The sequence below is a fragment of the Scyliorhinus canicula genome, chromosome 1 (assembly GCF_902713615.1).
Source record: "Scyliorhinus canicula chromosome 1, sScyCan1.1, whole genome shotgun sequence".
NCBI lineage: Eukaryota > Metazoa > Chordata > Chondrichthyes > Carcharhiniformes > Scyliorhinidae > Scyliorhinus > Scyliorhinus canicula.
The window spans coordinates 273,031,616-273,052,899 of NC_052146.1; positions in this window are offsets into that span (position 1 = coordinate 273,031,616).

Here is a 21,284-nt window from a genome sequence, read left to right on the forward strand (position 1 = left end):
GTTAGACTTACCCTCACATGTTTAGGTTTTCAATTGTTTTAAATTGTAAGTGGGAGCGAATAACATTGCAATGGAGGAAATTGGGTACCGGTGGGGGGGGGGGGGGGGGGGGGGGGGCTTGAGTGAACAAGACAGGCCAATGCAGGTCTCCCTAATCCATCAGATTTAAAGATTGTGAAGTGAATGGTGCAAGGACAGAGAGGAAGTGTAAATTGAAGTGGGTGAATTCAATGTCAAGAAGGGGAATTAGAGAGTGAGAGAAGGATTGAGCTAAGAAAGGGGGGGGGGGGGGGGGGGGGAGAACAGTCATTAAGGAGAAGTAAATCAAAAATAAAATTGAAAATTAGACTTTTTAAAATCTCCAACAAATGACCCTGAAAGAAATGAGACTCCAAACTTGCTAATTTTCCATGCCATTGTGATTGATTAAGAGTATGTTACATTTATCATCACATTTTAAAAAGTCATAATGTGGAGATGGAGTTGGACTGGGGTGAGCACAGTAAGAAGTCTTACAACACCAGGTTAAAGTCCAACAGATTTATTTGGAATCACTAGCTTTCGGAGTGCAGCTCCTTCCTCAGACACACTCTGAAAGCTAATGATTCGAAATAAACCTGTTGGACATTAACTTGGTGTTGTAAGACTTCTTACTATTCAAAAAAGTATTTACACTTAAAAGACAAGACTTAACTTCTGGTGAGGTCAGTTCATATTGACCATGCAAAGACAAATTAACACCATTCTTTTTTTAAAATATTGTTATTCAAGGCTTTTCAACAAAAATATAAATATACAGAATGTCAAAAGAATAATCAAATAACATCATAACAGCATTACATCAACCCAACAAACAGCTGAACCCTCCAGCCCTCCTAACACCAATCCACGTCCCACCTTCCCCATTTTAACCCCCTTACCCCCCTCCCCCCACCTCCCCGGAAGCCTTACCCCTTGCTGACCCCTGCGTGAAGAAATCAATAAGCGGTTTCGCCTCTGGGCGAACCCTTCTACCGACCCCCGCTGAGTGAACTTGATCTTCTCCAAACTCAGGACTTCTGCCAGGTCGCTCACCCACACCCCTGCCTTCGGCAGCTCAGAGTCCCTCCAACAAAACAAAATCAGCCTCTGGGCTATCAGGGAAGCAAGGTCAATACATCAGCCTCTCCCTCTCTCCCCCCCCCCCCCCCCCCACCCCACAGTACTCCAGGGTCTTATCTTCCACCTCCTCATAAAACCTGCTCATCCTTTCCACCATCATATGGGCTCCATTCACCACATTAAACTGGATGAGGTTAACCTCGCACATGACGAGGATTCACCTTCTGTAAGGCCTCAGACATGTTCCAGCACCCAGCTCCTCTCCCATTTACACTTAACATCCTCCACTGGGCACCCTCCATCTCCATCAGTTCCTTGTAAATATCCGACACCTTCCCCTCCCCTATTTTGTCCTCCAACAAGAGCTTGTCTTGCAACACCAGAGGTGGCATCCTCGGTAAGGACGGCACCTCTCTCCTCCCAAAATCCCGAATCAGCAAGTACCTAAAACCATTCCCCCTTGGGCAACTAATACAATATCTTCAAGTCCTCCAGCTCTGCAAATTTGCCCCCGATAAACAAGTCCCTGAAGTACTCAATCCCCACCTGCCACCACCCAACTGAGCCTCCCATCCAGCCTCCGGCACAAACCAGTGGTTATCACAAATAGGCGCCCACAATGACATACCCGCTAATCCAAAGTGCTGCCTACACTGCCCCCTCAAAGCCGACACCACCACAGGACTAATGGAATACTTGACCGGCGAGAATGGTAAAGGCGCCAACAACAAAGTCCCGAAGCACATCCTCCTACAGGATGCTGACACCGCCCGTCCCCAAACCAACTTCTCTTCCACAGCCCATTTCCTCACCATCATTATTGTTTGCAGCCCAATAATAATTTATCAAATTCAGCAACTCCAGTCACTCCCCCCCCCCCCCCTTGCTCCCTCCCCCCCCCCCCCCCCCCCCCCCCCCCCCCTGCCCCCACTCCAGAAAAGCCCATCGGACCCGCGGGGCCTTCCCCGCCCACACAAACCCCAAGATCAACACAGTGACTTTCCTGAAAAACGACTTTGCGGCAAAGATAGGGAGGTTCTGAAACAGAAACAGAAACCCAGGCAGCACGGTCATGTTAACTGTCTGCACCCACCCTGCCAGCAAAAACAGCAAAACGTCCCACCTCTTAAAATCAGCCTTCATCCCCTCCACCAATCGGGCCAAGTTCAGTCTATGCAGCTGGGCCCAGCTCCGCACCACCTGGGTGCCTAGGTACCTGAAGCTCGTCCCCACCACCCTAAACAGCAGCTCGCCTAATGTCCTTTCCTGCCCCCTAGCATTAATAGGGAACACCTCACTCTTTCCTATGTTTAATTAATATTTGGAAAACAGATCAAATTCCCTTAAAATACTCATAACCCCACAATGCAGCCCAATGGGTCCGAAATATAATAACAGAGCATCCGCTAACAGCAAAACCATATGCTTGCTCTCCCCCCCCCCCCCCCCCCCCCCCCCCCCGCCACCCTCCAGCTCAATCCCTCGACACCCTGAGCGCCATTGCCAATGGCTCCATCACCAAGGCAGCGGACACCCCTGCCCCGGCTCACAGTGTAGCCTAAAGTATCCCAACTCACTTGATTCGTCTGCACACTCGCCACCAGCACCTTATATAGCAATCGGACCCAATCCACAAACTGCCCCCCTCGCCCTCCGAACCCGAATCTCCCCAGCACCTCGAACAAATACGCCCACTCCGCCCGATCAAAATCCTTCTCCACTACCATCACCACCACCACCTCAGCCTGCTTCCCCCCCCCCCCCTTCCCCGAGGGCATCATAATCACGTTAAGTAACCTCCGTACATTCACCAACAACTGCCTTCCTTACACAAAACCCGTCTGATGCTCCCCAATCAACCCCGGCATACAGACCTCAATCCGCAATGCAAGCACCATCACTAAAAGCTTGGCATCAACATTTAATAAATGAAAATGAAATGAAAATGAAAATCACTTTATTGTCCCGAGTAGGCTTCAATGAAGTTACTGTGAAGTAACTGTATCAGGCGATATGACCCACACTCCTCCGGGTCCTTATCCTTTTGAAGAATCAGGGCGATGGAAGCCTGCGTTAAAGTAGGGAGTTCCCAGGGCAGCACGGTAGCGCAGTGGATTAGCCCTGCTGCCCCACGACGCCGAGGTCCCAGGTTCGATCCCGGCTCTGGGTTACTGTCCGTGTGGAGTTTGCACATTCTCCCCGTGTTTGCGTGGGTTTCGCCCCCACAACCCAAAGATGTGCAGGCTAGGTGGATTGGCCACGCTAAATTGCCCTTAATTGGAAAAAATGAATTGGGTACTCTACATTTTTTATTTTTTTTTAAAATAGGGAGTTCCCCCCTCTCCCTCACCTCGTTATACCTCACCAGTCTGGGCCAGGAGCCTTCCCCGCCTGCATCTTCCCAGTGCCAACCATCACCTCACGCAGCCCAACCGGGGCCTCCAGGCCCTGAACCAGCACTCCAACCCATCCAGGAACCGCTTCATCCCCTGTTCCCCCCTCATAGAGGGCTCCAACTCATAGAGACTGCTATAAGAGACCTCAAATACCCCACTTATGCCCTCCAGATCCAACACCACCTTACCCTCCTCGTCCCTCACTCTACCAATCTCCCTTGCCACTGCCTGCTCTTTCAAAGAACAAAGAACAAAGAATAAAGAACAAAGAAAAGTACAGCACAGGAAAAGGCCCTTTGGCCATCCAAGCCTGCGCTGATCACGCTGCCCATCAAAACTAAAATCTTCTACCATTCCGGGGTCTGTATCCTCCTATTCCCATCATATTCATGTATTTGTCAAGATGGCCCTTAAACGTCACTATCATCCCTGCTTCCACCACCTCCTCTGGCAGTGAGTTCCAGGCACCCACTACCCTCTGTGTAAAAAACCTGCCTCTTACATCTCCTCTAAACCTTGCCCCTCACAACTTAAACCTATGCCCCCTAGTAATTGGCCCCTCTATTCTGGGAAAAATTCTCTGACTATCCACTCTGTCTGTGCACCTCATAATTTTGTAGACCTCTATCAGGTCGCCCCTCAACCTCCTTTGTTCCAGTGAGAACAAATCAAGTTTATTCAACTGCTTCTCATAGCTAATGCCCTCCATACCAGGCAACATCCTGGTAAATCTCTTCTGCACCCTCTCTAAAGCCTCCACATCCTTCTGGTAGTGTGGCGACCAGAATTTAACACTATACTCCAAGTGTGGCCTAACTAAGGTTCTATACAGCTGCAACATGACTTGCCAATTCGTATACTCAATTCCCCGGCCAATGAAGGCAAGCATGCCATATGCCTTCTTGACTACCTTCTCCACCTGTGTTGCCCCTTTCAGTGACCTGTGGACATCTACACCAAGATCTCTCTGACTGTCAATACTCTTGAGGGTTCTACCATTCACTGTATAATCCGTACCTTTATTAGATCAGCCAAAATGCATTACCTCACATTTGTCTGGATTAAACTCCATCTGCCATCTTTCTGCCCAAGTCTCCAAACAATCTAAATCCTGCTGTATCCTCTGACAGTCCTCATCGCTATCCGCAATTCCACCAATGTTTGTGTCGTCCGCAAACTTAATAATCAGACCAGTTACATTTCCTCCAAATCATTTATATATACTACAAACGGCAAAGGTCCCAGCACTGATCCCTGCAGAACACCATTAGTCACAGCCTCCAATCTTCCATTGCTACTCTCTGCCTTCTATGACCTAGCCAGTTCTGTATCCATCTTGCCAGCTCACCCCTGATCCCATGTGGCTTCACCTTTTGTACCAGTCTGCCATGAGGGACTTTGTCAAAGGCCTTACTGAAGTCCATTGCCCTACCTGCATCAATCATCTTTGTGACCTCCTCAAAAAACTCGATCAAGTTAGTGAGACACGACCTCCCCTTCACAAAACTGTGCTGCCTCTTGCTAATATGTCCACTTACTTCCAAATGGGAGTAGATCCTGTCTCGAAGAATTCTCTCCAGTAATTCTCCCACCACTGACGCAAGGCTCACCGGCCTGTAGTTCCCTGGATTATCCTTGCTACCCTTCTTAAACAAAGGAACAACATTGGCTATTCTCCAGTCCTCCGGAACATCACCTGAAGACAATGAGGATCCAAAGATTTCTGTCAAGGCCTCAGCAATTTCCTCTCTTGCCTTCTTCAATATTCTGGGGTAGATCCCATCAGGCCCTGGGGACTTATCCATCTTAATATTTTTCAAGACACCCAACACCTCGTCTTTTTGTATCTCAATGTGACCCAGGCTATCTACACACCCTTCTCCAGACTCAACATCCACCAATTCCTTCTCTTTGGTGAATACTGATGGAAAGTATCCATTTAGTTCCTCGCCCATTTCCCCTGGCTCCACACATAGATTCCCTCGCCTGTCCTTCAGTGGGCCCACCCTTTCCCTGGCTACCCTCTTGCTTTTTATGTACGTGTAAAAAGCCTTGGGATTTTCCTTAACACTATTTGCCAATGACTTTTCATGACCCCTTTTAGCCCTCCTGATTCCTTGCTTAAGTTCCTCCCTACTTTCCTTATATTCCACACAGACTTCATCTGTTCCCAGCCCTCTAGCCCTGATAAATGTCTCCTTTTTCTTTTTGATGAGGCCTACAATATCTCTTGTTATCCAAGGTTCCCGAGATTTGCCCTATTTACCCTTCTTCCTCACAGGAACATGCCGGTCCAGAATTCCTTTCAACTGACATTTGAAAGCCTCCCACTTGCCAGATGTTGATTTCCCCTCAAACATCTGCCCCCAATCTAGGTTCTTCAGTTCCGCCTAATATTGTTATAATTAGCCTTCCCCCAATTTAGCACAATCACCCTAGGACCACTCTTATCTTGTCCACCAGCACTTTAAAACTCACTGAATTGTGGTCACTGTTCCCGAAATGCTCCCCTACTGAAACTTCTACCACCTGGCCGGGCTCATTCCCCAATACCAGGTCCAGTACAGCCCCTTCCCTCGTTGGTCTATGTACATATTGTTTTAAGAAGCCCTCCTGGATGCTCCTTACAAACTCTGCCCCGTCCAAAACCCTAGCACTAAGTGAGTCCCAGTCAATATTGGGGAAGTTAAAGTCTCCCATCACAACAACCCTGTTGCTTTTACACCTTTCCAAAATCTGTCTTCCTATCTGCTCCTCTATCTCCCACTGGCTGTTGGGAGGCCTGTAGTGCACCCTTTTTATTCCTGATCTCTACCCATGTAGCCTCACTGCCCTCTGAGGTGTCCTCCCGCAGTACAGCTGTGATATTCTCCCTCACTAGTAGCGCAACTCCTCCACCCCTTTTACATCTCTATCCCGCCGGGAACATCTAAATCCTGGAATGTTTAGCTGCCAATCCTGTCCTTCCCTCAACCAGGTCTTTCCCGTGGACACAAACCCAAACTCCACCTGAAGCCTCTGATTCTCCTTCAACAACTCCTCCTCTGCCGCCACCAAGTGCCCCCTATCCACCCTCAAGATGTCATTCGCCAGCCTTGCCCTCTCCTCCTGCTCCACCCTCTCCCTGTGAGCCTGAACACTACACAACCTTCAACCTCACCCTCAACTCTGCTCCACCCTACTATCGAGTCCTGAATACAGCCCAGTCCATTACACTAAAACCGTCTCCCATCTATTGATTCTGTCTACATCTCCCGCTGCCTTGGCAAAGCGGGCAGCATAATCAAAGACCCCTCCCACCCGGGTTATTCTCTCTTCCAACCTCTTCCATTGGGCAGGATATACAAAAATCTGTGAACGCGCACTAACAAGTTCAAAAACAGCTTCTTCCCCTCTGTTACCAGACTCCTGAATGACCCTCTTATGGACTGATCTGATCTCTTTACACATCATCTCTACTGAGTAGTACTGCACTCCTGTATGATTCACCCGATGCCTGTGTCTATGTATTTACATTGTGTATTATGTATATCCTATGTTTTGTTTCATGAATGGAATGATCTGTCTCGACTGTGCGCAAAACAATATCTTTCACTGTACCTTGATACACCTGGCAATAAAAACAAATCCAATCCAAATCCTCAACCCCTCCCCCTCCCTCCAACGTCCAATCTGATCCCCACATAGCCAACCGGGCTAGACATCCTGACACAAGGGCTCAACTCGACCCCCAGACCCAACTGCACCCCACCCTTGGCACTAAACCCCCTTCCGCCGGAGTCGGCAAGACACCCCATCCGGCCTAACCACCACCCCACCACCCCAACCACGCACACACAACCCGTCGCCCGGCCTCCCAACACACTCCGATGTCTGGCCAGCGACCACATCCCCTCCCAGGTCTGACTGAGCCCCCCTACCCCTCAATGTCTGACCCTCTCCATCCCCCATAACCTATCCACTCACCTTCGACATTGACCGTCTCCCTGGCCTTTCAATTTCAATCAGACCGTTAAACTTACCTGGTTTACGGCGGATAATGATGTAAAAGATTGGCTGTGTCCTTCTTCAACTCACCTCTCCTGCACTTTGACACTGGGCTTCAGAGCCAGCTTCGCTGCCTGGAACTTGCCCAGCCTGAGTTAGAAGGTTGGGCAGGACAGGCATGCGAGGAATTTGGTGCAGGTAAGTGGGCACAGAGTTGCAATCTGACACTCCGAGGAAGTTATGGTTTCACTGGATCATGGCCAGGAATGTTCCCTTGACTTATAGTCCCATCCCTCCTGGACCATAAAGTTGGATTTCTGTTGGCTGCAAGCATTGTGGTGGTAACCATGGCTCTATGGCTTAGAAAACCATTACCAACTCACTCCAGCATTATTTACAGTTGGCGATACTGATACAAATATTTATGTTCCAGATACGTAACTGGGGTCATTGCTCTCACCGAGGAAACTATTTTGCTCCTCTTCTGGAGGGAATTCTTCAACTTCACCAATAGACTTATGCGTGAAGACATTTTCTTTGACACCTATACAGTTAGAAATTTTACTTTGGCACATCGAGAGATTTGAAAATAAATGATGAGAGCTTTGAAACCAAGATGTTGTTTGACCAGGAGCAGGTACAAGTCAGGGGATCGAGGGTGATCGGGGAGCAGGACTTGCTGGAAGACCCACGAAGCTGGGTTTTGGGTGACCATGAGTTTACGGAGTGTAGAAAATGGGAAGGTAGCCAGAAATGCATTGGAATAGTTGAATCTGGGCATGTAGAAGGGTTCCAGCAACAGAGAGCTGAGATGGAACCAAGTCCAGTGATATTACAGAGATGGGAATAGATGGTCTTAATGATGACACGAATAGGAGTTCAGAAGCTCATCTCAGGGTCAAACATGACACCAAGGTCGGGAAGGGAATTTTGTGCACCTACAACGATGGCTCCATTTTCCAGTTATTTAATTGGAGGGAATTTTAGCTGATCCAGTACTTGATATTGGATAAGCAGTGTGACAATTTAGCAACAGCGGAAGAGTTGAGAGAGGTGGTGGTGAGATAGAGCTGGGTCTTGTCAGCGTGCATGTGAAACTGTGGTAGCCAGCTACATGCCAGCGGGTAGCAGGACCTGGTGGCACAACCCGCAGCACAATCAGAGGACATAAATTCAGCTGCCCAGGAGCCACTGCTGAGTCTGCAGCATGAAGGGGAGGGTTCCTCAATACCAAGGTAATTCTTGTTCAGCAAGGCAAGATGTGGCAGGCAGGCCTTGGTTTTCATGGTGAAGGCATATTCCAACAGGTCGCATGTGTGGCCTTGCCTATGTGGACCATGGACTGGTCATAAAGGACAGCCCCTCCCAGGACCATGTGGGAGGGCGTGACAGAGAGCCCTCCTGACAGCAATCAAGTGCTGGCGGGGGTGGGAAATGGCCTTTAACTGGTCACAAGTGGCTCAATTGGTTACCTGGTGGACGGGTTTGTCACTGAGGGTGACATGTAGTGGCACAGGAAAATGTTGGGCACCCATCCTGATGCCTCCACCCACCATATTACCAATCCTACAACCACCCAATCTATCACCGTAGGGCAGATTCAATTGACTGAGAATACAAACATGATAATACAACCAGTGAACACTTTCACACTTAGAATAACACACACAAACTGACAATGTACAAAACCATCAAATATGTGGAATGCTAATACACAGTCAGATATAATAGTGATTATACACATATGCAGTAATAAAATCCATCTTCAATTATATTACACATGTATTATTACACTCTCACATCATAATACACACACATAGCATCAACATACCTCACACCGATAATACTGTTGTCCTTAAATTTAAACCACACTGGAAATTGGAAGAATACTTATAAATCAAATGGAGCTGCATGGTGTGTTTCTGAGATGAATGAAATATGGATTTTACTCAATAGACATATTTAATTTTGCTTTAAATTGGAGTGTAAATGTGCATTGAAAAAAACTACTAACTATTATCACTGTGTGTACAATATCGTGTGTGTATTATTGCTCTGCATGTGTATTAATGCTCTGCATGTGTATTAACACTGTGTATTATTGCTTTGCATGTGTATTAATGCTCTGCATATGTATTAAGACTGTGTGTGTATTATTCCTCTGCATATGTATTTACTCTGTGCATGTGCATTATTGCTCTGTATGTGTATTAATGCTCTGCATGTGTATTAACACTGTGCATGTGTATTAACACTGTGTATGTGTATTAATGCTCTGCATATGTATTAACACTGTGCTTGTGTCCACTATTGCTCTGCGTGTGTATTATCACTGCTTATGTGTATTGTCACTGTGTAAGTATTATTACTGTAATAGTATTTTTAAGTAAATTGAATAATACAGCATTTTTGCACTTACTTGAAGATTCATTTTTTGATCTTTGACAGTGTGTTAGTTTATAAAACACATATTGGAAAGCATATATAACCTCGGTTGCAAAAAACCATTTGAGCAGGACGTTGCTTCCAACACAAATAATATAAAACTAAAAAAAGTGCTTACACTTTGATGCAGTGTTGATGTGTTAATAACAGGTATTTACATGCAGTCCAATTCAGACATCTTAATTTGAAGGCAGCTTGTTGGGTTTATATGATGTAACTAACTCCAAGGCCATACCATGTATGCTACTCAATCTCATTCTTTTCCAGATTCACAAATGCATATATACCTTCATTAATCTTCCTTTCTTCGCCACAATTGAAACGTTTTTTCAACTCAAACTTGTCATATTTAACCATTGCTTCATGGCTTGATCGGTCTTCCCTCTACACTTTTCAATCATAGTGACGTACTGCGCTGTATGCCTTGGTCCTTCACCTCAGCTTCTCAATCAGAAAGACGCATCCACTTAGGCAAAATACGCAAACTGCTGTTAACTGTTTGATACAACGTCAATGCTAGTAAATGGAGAAGAGACTGCGGGCAGTGATGCGATATAATAACTGCATTAGTAAGGCTGATTCATTGAGCTAAATTTTGCAGGGCCCTTAGGAGGGGAATAAAAGGTGAAGGGGCCAAAGTATTGGGGGGGGGGGGGGGGGGGGGGTGGAGGGTTAAGTGTTAGGCTGGAACCCCAACATTGTGATTCAATCCTGCACTGTATTCGCGGCCAGAAAGCTCCAGGGCAACGGTGCCACTATGACGGTGGGAAGGCAATTTCATTAATTGAGCAGGTACTTAGGAGTGAATTGCATGCACGCAACTGTCAGCAATTTTGTGCGGAGTTGAAATTAACAAGAGGTATATGAATCAAAGGCTATTAGATCCCCGATCAGACACCAAGAGGGGCACCAAGTTGACGCCTCAGTGTACCTGCCACCTCGGGGCTCCACTCCAGTAAGATGGTCATTTGATTTGTGTCTGAGCTGGAGAGGAACAGAGGGGAGCAGAGGACATTGCTGCACTGAGGCAGCAGGCCTGCAGGTGTGGGACATCAGTAGCTGCTAATGTTTTGAAACTCATGTATAAGGACACCCAGATCCCTCTGTACTGCAGCATTCCGCAGCTCCCTCCATTTGAGTAATTTCTGCTTTTCTATTCTTCCTGCTGATGTGACCAACCTGACAGTTTGTCACATTGTGCTCCATCTGCCAATGTGTTTTTTGTGAGGGCCACGAAAAATCCAGCACGGGTTTTCAGGATACAAAATAATAACATTTATTTACAATAACATACATATACAACAGCAGCAACAACTTCCCTTGCTGCTTACTCCTCTCTCTCCCTGGTTCCAAACTGGCCAGCTCTATTTATGCAGGGAGTCTGCTAATGATTTCTCCGCCCCCCTCATTGGGGAAGCTCAAACTCCCACAGGATTGTGGGATTGTCATTAGTCCCCAGCCAATGGTAAGCATGCAGGTTATAACAGTGTTGCTCACTTGCTTAACCCATCTGCATTCCTTTGAAGACCCTTTGCATCCTCCTCCCAACTCGCCTTCCTGCCTATCGTTGCATTATCCTTCAACTAATATTTTATACAAAAATGTTTGTCTGTAACATTTAAATATTCAAAGCTTTCCAATAAATGTTTCATTATTACACAATATCCCCAACACCGCCCCCTCCAACCTAACCCAGCCCGTACTAACACTAACCCCACCCAACCAACTCTCCCCCCCCCCGGCATCCCCCCCTCCCCCCCTAAAGAAAGCCCGAACAAGCTGACCATCCTCCCCCTTTCCTTCGAACAGCTGACGGAAGCAGCTCCTTAAAAAAGGTAATGAACGGCTGCCGGATTGAGCAAAGCCTCTCCATCCTTCCCCTCATAGTGTACTCTTTATCTTCCCCATGTGCAGAAAATCCACCAAGTCCCCTAACCTGAGGAAGCCTGAGGTCCTGCGTTCGATCCTGGCCTGGGTCACTCTCCGTGTGCAATTTGCACAATTCTGCCCGTGTTTGTGTGGGTCTCACCCCCCACAACCCAGATATGTGCAGACTAGGTGGATTGGCCATGCTAAATTGCCCCTTCATTGGAAAAAAAAATTAGTAAAATATAATAAATTGGTTCCAGATTCTCAGAGTCACTATTACGACTGGGCTCGCCGGCAATCTCACTGAAGAGACTGGGAGAGGGGTGGTAACAAGAGCCCTCAAGCTCGTTCCTATACAAGAAGCCTCTTCATTCACCCCGTAGAGAGTCCAGATCTTTAAACCACCCCTGTAACTTATCAATGCTTGCTGCCCAGTAATAACATACCAGATTAGGTAGTGCCAAACCCCCCGATTGTCAATCCCTCTGCAAAAAAGCCCAATGCACCCGAGGGGTCTTGCGCGCCCAAACAGAAGTAGAAATTAACTTCTTGACCATACCAAAGAAAACCTTAGAAAGAAAGACTGGGAGGCACTGAAACAAAAACAAAAACCTTGGAAGAATGTTAATTTTCACCTAATGGACTCTTCCCGCATAAGTCAAAGGAAGGGCATCCCACCTCTTCAAATCCGTCTTCTCCCATCAACCAGAGCAGCCAAGCTAAGTTTATGGAGCGAGGCCCAATCATGAGCCACCTGAATTCCCAGATACCGAAAATTAGTCCTGGCTGGGTGTAAGGGCGGCTTCCCCGGATCAGCTCCTTCCCTGGGGGGGTTCACCGGAATAAATTCAGCTTAGACCTAGAGAATGACCCAAACTCCACGAGCATCTCCATTATCTCCCCCACGTTGGAGAGAGGATCCGTAATGTACAAGAACAAATTGTCCGCATACAGGGACACCCTATGCTCCCTCTACCCCCTCCACTTAGGAGCCGATTTAAGCACAATGGCCAGCAGTCGATAGCTAAATCAAAGCACAGCAGGTTAATGGGCACTCCTGCCTTGTTCAATCGAAAGTTCCCTGAGCTCAGGGCATTGATATGGACACTCGCAGTGGGGGCCCGATACAAAAGCTGAACCCAGGATATAATATTCGGCCCAAAACCAAATTGTTCCATAACCTCTACTCTACTCAACCCGATCAAATGCCTTGTGTGTGCCCATCAAGATAATCATCTCTGGCTCTGCCACAGAGGAGCGTGACGGCACCACATTCAAGAGTCTCCTAATGTTGGCAGACAGTTGCCATCCCTGAACAAACCCGTCTGTTCCTCCGAAACCACTCCTGGCAGACAAGGCTCCAAATGAGTTGCCAGCACCTTAGCTAACCGTCTTGTATCAACATTTAACAGAGGAAGGCAGCACAGTGGCGCAGTGGGTTAGCACTGCTGCCTCACAGCGCTGAGGTCCCAGGTTCGATCCCGGCTCTGGGTCACTGTCTGTGCGGAGTTTGCACATTCTCCCCGTGTTTGCGTAGGTTTCGACCCAATCCAAAAAGATGTGTAGGGTAGGTGGATTGGCCAGGCTAAATCGCCCCTTAATTGGAAAAAATGAATTGGGCACTCTAAACTTTAGAAAAAAAACAAAAAAAATATTTAACAGAGGAATAGGTCGGTATGACCCACACTTTGCGGGATCCTTGTCCTTTTTCAAGATCAAAGAGATCAATGCTTGCGCCAGCGTGGCCACTAGTATCTCCCATGATAAAGAGTCATTGAACATCTCCAATATAAGCATAATCAGCTGCCCAGTAAACTCTTTATAAAATTCGACAGGGAATCCATCTGGACCTGGTACCTTACTGTTTGCATTAGATAAATACAGTTGAAGATCTCCTCCTGTCCAATTGGCACCTCCAACTGCTACCTTCTATCCTGTTCCACCTCCGGAAAGGTCAACTCATCTTAAAATTGCACCATTGTCAATCCCTGCTGCAGAGGCTCTGGCGGATATAGCCCACAGTAAAAGGTGTCAAACATCTCACTGACCTTGTCTGGGGCAGAAAGCAATCCCCATCTGAGTCCATGATCTGAATTATCTCCCAGGGGGCAGCAGCTAGTGAGCTAAAAAGCGGCTGGCCTTCTCCCCATACTTATAAAACATCCCCCTCATGTGACGAAGCTCGCTAACCGCCTTCCCCATTGACAACTCAAAGTCTGTCTGTAACTTTCATAGAGAAATACAGCACAGAACAGGCCCTTCGGCCCACGATGTTGCGCCAAACTTTTGTCCTAGGTTAATCATAGAATTTTGGACAATTTGTCATGGCCAATCCACCCAACCTGCACATCTTTGGACTATGGGAGGAAACCGGAGTACCCGGAGGAAACCCACGCAGTCACGGGGAGGATGTGCAGACTCCACACAGACAGTGACCCAAGTCGAAATCGAACTTGGGACCCTGGAGCTGTGAAGCAATTGTGCTATCCACAATGCTACCGTGCTGCCCTTAAGAAGTTAACCTACACTCCCTTATTCTACCCTAATCCAAGTACCTATCCAATAGCCGCTTGAAGGTCCATAAATTTTCCGACTCAACTACTACCACAGGCAGTGCATTCCATGCCCCCACTACTCTCTGGGTAAAGAACCTACCTCTGACATCCCCTCTATATCTTCCACCATTTATCTTAAATTTATGTCCCCTTGTAATGGTGTGTTCCACCCGGGGAAAAAGTCTCTGACTGTCTACTCTATCTATTCCCCTGATCATCTTATAAACCTCTATCAAGTCGCCCCTCATCCTTCTCCGTTCTAATGAGAAAAGGCCTAGCACCCTCAATCTTTCCTCGTATGACCTACTCTCCATTCCAGGCAACATCCTGGTAAATCTCCTTTGCACCTTTTCCAAAGCTTCCACATCCTTCCTAAAATGAGGTGACCAGAACTGCACACAGTACTCCAAATGTGGCCTGACCAAGGTTTTGTACAGCTGCATCATCACCTCACGGCTCTTAAATTCAATCCCTCTGCTAATGAACGCTAGCACACCATAGGCCTTCTTCACAGCTCTATCCACTTGAGTGGCAACTTTCAAAGAACAATGAACATAGACCCCAAGATCTCTCTGCTCCTCCACATTGCCAAGAACCCTACCATTAACCCTGTATTCCGCATTCAGATTTGTCCTTCCAAAATGGACAACCTCACACTTGTCAGGGTTAAACTCCATCTGCCACTTCTCAGCCCAGCTCTGCATTCTATCTATGTCTCTTTGAAGCCGACAACAGCCCTCCTCACTATCCACAACTCCACCAATCTTCGTATCATCTGCAAATTTACTGACCCACCCTTCAACTCCCTCATCCAAGTCGTTAATGAAAATCACAAACAGCAGAGGACCCAGAACTGATCCCTGCGGTACGCCACTGATAACTGGGCTCCAGGCTGAATATTTGCCATCCACCACAACTCTCTGTCTTCTATCGGTTAGCCAGTTTGTTATCCAACTGGCCAAATCTCCCACTATCCCATGCCTCCTTACTTTCTGCATAAGCCTACCATGGGGAACCTTATCAAATGCCTTACTAAAATCCATGTACACTACATCCACTGCTTTACCTTCATCCACATGCTTGGTCACCTCCTCAAAGAATTCAATAAGACTTGTAAGGCAAGACCTACCCCTCACAAATCCGTGCTGACTATCCCTAATCAAGCAATGCCTTTCCAGATGCTCAGAAATCCTATCCCTCAGTACCCTTTCCATTACTTTGCCTACCACCGAAGTAAGACTAACTGGCCTGTAATTCCCAGGGTTATCCCTATTCCCTTTTTTGAACAGAGGCACGACATTCGCCACTCTCCAATCCTCTGGTACCACCCCTGTTGACAGCGAGGACGAAAAGATCATTGCCAACGGCTCTGCAATTTCATTTCTTGCTTCCCATAGAATCCTTGGATATATCCCGTCAGGCCCGGGGGACTTGTCTATCCTCAAGTTTTTCAAAACGCGCAACACATCTTCCTTCCTGACAAGTATCTCCTCAAGCTTATCAGTCTGCTTCACGCTGTCCTCTCCAACAATATGGCCCCTCTCATTTGTAAATACTGAAGAAAAATACTTGTTCAAGACCTCTCCTATCTCTTCAGACTCAATACACAATCTCCCGCTACTGTCCTTAATCGGACCTACTCTCACTCTAGTCATTCTCATATTTCTCACGTATGTGTAAAAGGCCTTGGGGTTTTCCTTGATCCTACCCGCCAAAGATTTTTCATGCCCTCTCTTAGCTCTCCTAATCCCTTTCTTCAGTTCCCTCCTGGCTATCTTGTATCCCTCCAGCGCACTGTCTGAACCTTGTTTCTTCAGCCTTACATAAGTCTCCTTCTTCCTCTTAACAAGACATTCAACCTCTCTTGTCAACCATGGTTCCCTCACTCGACCATCTCTTCCCTGCCTGACAGGGACATACATATCAAAGACACGCAGTACCTGATCCTTGAACAAGTTCCACATTTCACTTGTGTCCTTCCCTGACAGCCTATGTTCCCAACTTCTGCACTTCAATTCTTGTCTGACAGCATTGTATTTACCCTTCCCCCAATTATAAACCTTGCCCTGTTGCTCGCACCTATCCCTCTCCATTACTAAAGTGAAAGTCACAGAATTGTGGTCACTACCTCCAAAATGCTCCCCCACTAACAAATCTATCACCTGCCCTGGTTCATTACCAAGTACTAAATCCAATATGGCCTCCCCTCTGGTCGGACAATCTACATACTGTGTTAGAAAAGCTTCCTGGACACACTGCACAAACACTACCCCATCCAAACTATTTGATCTAAAGAGTTTCCACTCAATGTTTGGGAAGTTGAAGTCGCCCATGACTACTACCCTGTGACTTCTGCACCTTTCCAGAATCTGTTTCCCAATCTGTTCCTCCACATCTCTGCTGCTATTGGGGGGCCTATAGAACACTCCCAACAAGGTGACTGCTCCTTTCCTATTTCTAACTTCAACCCATATTACCTCAGTAGGCAGATCCCCCTCGAACTGCCTTTCTGCAGCTGTTATACTATCTCTAATTAACAATGCCACCCCCCCACCTCTTTTACCACCCTCCCTAATCTTGTTGACACATCTATAACCAGGGACCTCCAACAACCATTTCTGGTCCTCTTCTATCCAAGTTTCCGTGATGGCCACCACATCGTAGTCCCAAGTACCGATCCATGCCTTAAGTTCACCCACCTTATTCCTGATGCTTCTTGCATTAAAGTATACACACTTCAACCCATCTCCTTGCCTGCAAGTACTCTCCTTTGTCATTGTTACCTTCCCCACTGCATCACTACGTGCTTTGGCGTCCTGACTATCGTCTACCTTAGTTGCTGGACTACAGATCCGGTTCCCATTCCCCTGCCAAATTAGTTTAAACCCTCCCGAAGAGTACTAGAAAACCTCCCCCCCAGGATATTGGTGCCCCTCTGGTTCAGATGCAACCCGTCCTGCTTGTACAGGTCCCACCTTCCCCAGAATGCGCTCCAATTATCCAAATACCTGAAGCCCTCCCTCCTACACCATTCCTGCAGCCACGTGTTCAACTGCACTCTCTCCCTATTCCTAGCCTCGCTATCACGTGGCACCGGCAACAAACCAGAGATGACAACTCTGTCTGTCCTGGCCCTTAACTTCCAGCCTAACTCCCTAAACTTGTTTATTACCTCCACACCCTTTTTCCTACCTACATCGTTGGTACCAATGTGCACCACGACTTCTGGCTGCTCACCCTCCCCCTTCAGGATCCTGAAGACACGATCAGAGACATCCCTGGCCCTGGCACCCGGGAGGCAACATACCTTTCGGGAGTCTCGCCCGCGACCACAGAATCTCCTATCTATTCCCCTAACCATTGAATCTCCTATTACTATTGCTTTTCTATGCTCCCCCCTTCCCTTCTGAGCCCCAGAGCCAGACTCAGTGCCAGAGACCTGGCCGCTGGGGCCTTCCCCCGGTAGGTCATCCCCCCCAACAGCATCCAAAACGGTATACTTGTTTTGAAGGGGAATGGCCACGAGGGATCCCTGCACTGTCTGCCTGTTAGTTTTCTTTCCCCTGACTGTAACCCAGCTACTCTTGTCCAGTACCTTTGGTGTGGCTACCTCCCTGTAACTCTTCTCTATGACCCCCTCTGCCTCCCGGATGATCCGAAGTTCATCCAGCTCCAGCTCCAGTACCTTAACACGGTCTCTGAGGAGCTGGAGTTGGGTGCACTTCCCGCAGGTATAGTCAGCGGGGACACCAGTGGTATCCCTCACCACCCACATCCTACAGGAGGAGCATGCAACTGCCCTAGCCTCCATCCCCTCTTACTTTACAGAATTAGCTGCCCTGTGGACCAACTGGACCTCCGCCCTCCTACTCTGCTCCCAGTCAGCTGTACTCTAAACTCCTGGTTCCCTTCACGCTCTTTGATAAATATAGGAAATTAAATGAAAGGAGTACCTTACTCCCTCCTCACCTAACTCCCTCAGTCACCAAACTCTCACTGTAGCACTCAAATGCCACAAGCTCAGCACTCCCTCAGTCACCAAACTCTCACTGTAGCACTCAAATGCCACAAGCTCAGCACTCCCTCAGTCACCAAACTCTCACTGTAGCACTCAAATGCCACAAGCTCAGCACTCAGTGCAAACAAAGTCTGCACTGCATCTAGCCCCTATTTATACTGTGACTCTAGCTTCTAAAAACTGGCCTAATGCAATTAACTAATTAACAAGCTCCAGCTGCAAGTAAGTCCAAGTAGAACCTTGTTTAAAGCTGATTCAAAATTCACCTTCTTATAGACCAAACAGCAACTTTTAAGTTAATTAACTAAATAAAAGAAATACTAGACTTTAAATAACCCTTATACTCCCTCAGTCACCAAACTCTCACTGTAGCACTCAAATGCCACAAGCTCAGCACTCAGTGCAAACAAAGTCTGCACTGCATCTAGCCCCTATTTATACTGTGACTCTAGCTTCTAAAAACTGGCCTAATGCAATTAACTAATTAACAAGCTCCAGCTGCAAGTAAGTCCAAGTAGAACCTTGTTTAAAGCTGATTCAAAATTCACCTTCTTATAGACCAAACAGCAACTTTTAAGTTAATTAACTAAATAAAAGAAATACTAGACTTTAAATAACCCTTATACTCCCTCAGTCACCAAACTCTCACTGTAGCACTCAAATGCCACAAGCTCAGCACTCAGTGCAAAATAAACTTCTTCCTCTCTGTCAAAAGCTCCAGCGTTGGGGTACTCGAGTATTGGCAGTCCAGAAAAGAGACCACAGGCCCCTTCTTCTCCACCCTCCCAGGTTTATCTCTATATGACTTACATTAAATTAACTTCCCCCTCATAACTGCCTTCACTGTTTCTCAGAGCGTGCAGGGCAAAGCCTTCCATTCTTATCCAAATCCACATATTCCCTAATGGCCCAGGATATCCGCTCACAAAAACCTTTCTCTGCCAGCAACGGCATGTCCAAACTCCACGGGGGTTGCTGAGAGACCCGGCTCCAACAACAAATCCACATAATGTGGGGCATGATCCAATATTACTATCAACGATACCCTGCCTCCCTGACCCCAGGGATCAAAGACTTACCCAACACAAGACAAATCAATCCAGGAGTAAGCCCAATGCGCATGAGCAAAGAAAGAAAACTCCTCATCACTCGGATGTCTAAATGTCCCCCCACCCCATCTGTTCCATAAACACAAACATTTCCTTTGCCACCCCTAATATAGTGAAGAACCTGGGGCCCGACCTATCCAGCCTCGGGTCCAACACAGAAGTTCCCCCACCATAATCAACTGATGTGTATCGAGATCAGGAATAGACACCAGCACCCTCTGCGTAAAATCCGTGTAATCTCAATTCATAGAATCATAGAATTTACAGTGCAGAAGGAAGCCATTCGGCCCATCGAGTCTGCACTGGCTCTTACAAAGAGCACCCTACTCAAGTCCACATCTCTACCCTATCTCCGTAACTCAGTAACCTCCACTTAACCTTTTTGGATGCTAAGGGCAATTTAGCTTGGCCAATCCGCCTAACCCGCACATCTTTGGACTATGGGAGGAAACCAGAGCACCCGTAAGAAACCCACACAGAGACGGGGAGAACGTACAGACTCCGCACAGACAGTGGCCCAAGCCGGGAATCAAACCTGGGATCCTGGAGCTGTGAAGCAACAGTGCTAACCATTATGCTACCATGCTGCCCCCATAATTAATCACACATGAGTTAACCAAAAACATCGACCTGCCCACTAACACTCCACTTACAATTACATACCTGGCCCCTGAGTCCGCCATAATGCATAAGGCATAACGCATAACCATAGAGAAAGCCACCGTCTTAAAAATCAATACCGCGATCCCCTGTGCCCTGGCATCAAAGTTAGAGTGAAACAGTTGTCCAACCCAACCCGTTCGCAGCCTTACCTGCTCCCTAACTCTCACATGGGTCTCTTGTAGGGGCTGTTTTAGCAGAGTGGGTTAAACAGCTGGCTTGTAATGCAGAACAAGGCCACCAGCAATTCCCGTACCAGCCTCCCCGAACAGGCGCCGGAATGTGGCGATTAGGGGCTTTTCACAGTAACTTCATTGAAGCCTACTTGTGACAATATGCAATTATTATTATTGTAGAAAGACCTCCTCTGTCCTCAAATTTTTCAAATGGGAAAAAAACAGGAACCTTTTAACTGGTCCATTTAACTGCCTCACATTTCATGTAGCCAACCAGACAAGGGACCCCCCCCCCCCCCCCCCCCCCCCCCCCCCCCCCCCCAGCCCCACCTCCACCCCAGGATCAGCCATATCTTCTTGTAAGTCAGTCCAGCAGGACCGTGACCTGTGCCAGCTCCAGGCCCACCAAGATGGCCACCATTACCTCCATTTAACCAGCCCAAACACAAAGGAACCTGCACCGTCAGCAAACTACCCCAACCCAACTCCTCCCCTTCCCTCCCACTCAGCTTCAATGCCCCGAACACCAGACAAACAGCCCACCGAAGCCCACACTCCTCCCCCCCCCCCCCCATCCCCAACAATACAAAACCTAAGCTAGTTACCAAAAGAAACAAAATAAATCCCCCCCCCCCATAGGTAACCAGCTGTAGCCATCTCCCCTACTCTGCTCCCGTTAATGCTAGCCACCCAGGGTGAAAAAAAGACAAACCTAGCCACCATTGGAAGTCTCTATCACTGTCAACAAATTTGGCTAAAATACAGTCCGTCCCTTCATTTAAGTCATTAATATAGACTTAAATAATTGAGGCCCAGCATTGATCCATGTGGCACTCCACAATTTGCCAACCTGAAAATGACCCATTTATCTTGATTCAGTTTCCTTTCTTTATTAGAAATATTTTTATTGAAGGCTTTTCGCATACGTACCTAGAAATATCAGATAGCCCAACAGTCCAGAGTAAAAA